Source organism: Molossus molossus, unplaced genomic scaffold (genome assembly GCF_014108415.1).
Source record: "Molossus molossus isolate mMolMol1 unplaced genomic scaffold, mMolMol1.p scaffold_m16_p_1, whole genome shotgun sequence".
Classification (NCBI taxonomy): Eukaryota; Metazoa; Chordata; class Mammalia; order Chiroptera; family Molossidae; genus Molossus; species Molossus molossus.
This window is the reverse complement of record NW_023425344.1, coordinates 194,298,334-194,301,765: the sequence shown is the minus strand read 5'-3', so window position 1 is coordinate 194,301,765 and position 3,432 is coordinate 194,298,334. Positions and strand designations below refer to the sequence as shown.

At 42.1% G+C, this 3,432-nt stretch overlaps 1 pseudogene; it reads right to left on the bottom strand.

Annotated features, from left to right (window-relative positions):
• Window positions 1-1,018: 1,018 nt before the first annotated feature.
• On the bottom strand, window positions 1,019-2,122 carry LOC118622947 (annotated as a pseudogene).
• Window positions 2,123-3,432: the final 1,310 nt, after the last annotated feature.

The window sequence follows — 3,432 nt, the reverse complement described above, 5'->3', positions numbered from 1 at the left end:
TTTTATCTTGATGGGGACCCTCTGTGTTTCCTGATCTTGTGTGATTTTTTTCCTTCATCAGGTTAGGGAAGTGTTCTGTCATTATTTCTTTAAACAGGTTCCTTATTCCTTGTTCACATTCTTCTTTTCTGGTACCCCTATGATATAGATGTTGTGACATTTCATATTGTCTAAAAGTGACTTTAAACTATCCTCCTGCTTTTTATTATTATTATTATTTTTTAAATGTTCATTAAAACTGATTTTTATTGTATTATTAACAGCCATTCTTTAAACAGGAACATGCATACATAATACTCTACACATACATTACAGTTGTTTTTTTTTTCATCCTCACCGAGGGACCTCTTTTCCATTGTTGTACATTAGGAGTGGATGGAGAGAGATGAAAAAAGAGAGAGAGAAACATCGATGCGAAAGGGACACATCTAGTGGCTGCCACCCGCACGGTCGCATCCAGGGCCGAGGACAAACTGCAACTGAGGCACACGCCTTTAGCGGGAACCGAACCCGGGTCTCTCTGGTCCGCAGGCGGACGCTCTAACCACTGAGCCAAACCGGCCAGGGCAACATCACAGTTTTTAACATTAGTTAATAAAGGTTAAATACACAACATGCATCTTTACAAAAAAAGTCAAAATGCAAACTTAAAACTTTGAACAAAAGTCTTACTAATTTAAAAAAAAAATGTGTTGGGTACCATCTGTACAACACAGTTAATTTAACATTTCCATTGGCTGCACGTGAAAAAGCAGCAGTAGAAAATAAAGTCATCAAGGGTTTTAAATAGCAGAATAGGCAGTTTTGCTAAGCAGGAGAAGCAATATTACATATTAGTTTTCAAAAAAAATCCACATTTAAAAATATTTATTTCAAGTCACAGAATTTCTCTCAGTTGAGACCCCAATGCAATGCATAATTTGCTGCCTTAGTCGGCCTGTTGAAAGGACAATGTCCCTTCAGAAGATAACTTGACTGATTTTGGCACAGAAAAGAAGTCTTAAGAACAAGAACATGATTAAAAAAGAGGGCAGAAGAACAGAGGGAGAAAAAAAAGCGAGAGTAAATTAGAAGTGATGCGGTCACTGGAAGCTTGTCCTGCAGACTGTCTCCTGCAGCGCAGGTGGCTGCTCCAGGTGTCATTGCAGCATGACTTAATCTGCTTGGAGGTAGTCTCATCATTTAAATGCTTTGTTGTGTATCTGAGAGCATTGAGAGCACCTTCTACACTATTAGGAGACTGGTACTTAAGAACTTTGATACAACCTTTCATATAGATTTTTGAGGTTTTGGCAAATGCTCCCACTGGATGTACATGGTCATAGAGTATGATGACGCCCACCATTACCCTCAAGCAGAATGACACTGTCTCTTCGTTTGTAAACCTGCTTCTGTATTCTGGTGTTTTTAGCATGACTCTGCACACACTGGCCGTGGTGCTTAGCCATGTGGTGTTTTCTATCAGTAAATTTTTATTCTCTGATACGAATGTTGTTGTGGCATCACTTAAGGTTTTCAGCATCAGGGTTGCGTCGGCATAAAACAAAGACATTCAATCTGCCAGTTCATTACTTACTTCATTTTCTCCTTCTGCTGGGACATTATTAGTCCTCATATGGATCAATGGTCTTCTGTGATAGCTGAAATCATTCTGTATGGTAGGATTTGTCATCTTGAGCTCATCAAAGCGGAGTGTGAAGTGAAGGATCTCTGCGAACTATTTGGCAGATCTTGCTCTCGCTTGAGGTGCTGGGTAGGGGAGTATAAAGTGCTTGTCAAGGCTCTCAGAAGCCCTGTCAATGCTGCTTCTAACCTCTGAGAAAATTCATAAAATTTCTTTAATTTGCTTACTAGTGGGACAATAGCACCCCATGCCTTCTCTTGTAACTTTTCATCTGCTGGATACTGGATGGCCTCTCGTATTTCATGGCCAGCTCCTCTATATGACCGTAAGTCTTCTCAGATGCCTTCTGCATCTTTTAATACTACATTGACCTGATTATAAATCTCCTCCTCAGATCTGTAGGCTGGGCATTTTCAAAATCAATGAAAAAATTTGGCCCCTGCTCAAGGTCTGTGCATATCAAAACTTTAAGAAGATTCCCCATGTTAAAGTACCTTCGACCAGTGCTGGTGGCTCCATTCTTGTCCCTCTATCCTGCGCTTGAGCCTGCAGGCTCTCAGCCCCGCTCCTTCGCCCTCCTTGAGCCGCAGTGGCACTAGGGGGAGCCCCGGCCAACAGTGGGGCAATGGCGGTGGCCAGACCAGGAGCCCCTCTGCACCTGTCCCTGTGGCAGAGCTACATCCAGCCAGGCAGCGTTGGTGGCTCTGAGCGGGGACTTATTATTGTTTTAAATCCTCACCGAAGGATATTTTTCTATTTATTTTCAGATAGAGTGGGAGGGAAGGAAAGAGAGGGAGAGAGAGGGACAAATATCAATGTGAGAGAGACACATCTACTGGCTGCCTCTTGCACTACCCCAACCAGGACTGAGGAAGAACCGTAACTGAAGTACATGCCCTTGACCAGAATCAAACCTGCGACTCATTGGTCTGTGGTCCGATGCTCAACCACTGAGCCAAACTGGCCAGTGCTGTCCTCCTGCTTTTTTTTTTTTCTTTCTGCTGCTCTGAATGGGTGTTTTTTTTTCTACCTGTCATCTATATCACTTATTCAATCCTCTGCTTCATTCAATTTAGTTTTAATTCCTTCTAGTGTATTCTTTTTTTTTTTTTATCCTCACCCGAGGACATTTTTCCATTTTTTTTGTTCAGATAGAGTGGGAGGGAGAGAGGGGAAGAGAGAGAGAGAAAGAAACATTGACGTGAAAGGGACACATCGAGTGGCTGCCACCCACATGACCAACCAGGGCCGGGGACAAACTGCAACCGAGGTACGCGCCCTTAGCAGGAACCGAACCCGGGTTTCTCTGGACCGCAGGCTGACACTCTAACCACTAAGCCAAACCAGCGAGGGCTCTTCTAGTGTATTCTTGATGTCAGATATGGTATTCTTCATTTCTGACTGGTTCTTATTCATAGTTTCTATTTTATTTTTCATGCTGTTGTTCCCACTAAGTTCCTTGTAGTTCTAAGTTCATTGAGCATTCTTATAACCACTACTTTGAACTATATATTTGATAAATTGTTTGTCTCCATTTCATTTAGCTTTTTTTCTGGAGCTTCTTCCTTTTTCTTTCATTTGGTGGTTGTTTCTTTGTCTCCCAATTTTTGTGGTTTCTTTGCACTTGTTTCTGTTTATTAGATAGAATTGCTATGCTTCCCAGTCTTCATGGGGTGGCCCTATGAAGTAAGTGTCCTGTGGGACCCGGTGGTACAGACTCTTTGATCTCCTGAACTGAATGCTCTAGGAATGTCCTTAGTGTGCGTTATTTGGGCTTTCCTTATGTAATTGGGCCTTGATTTTTGCTG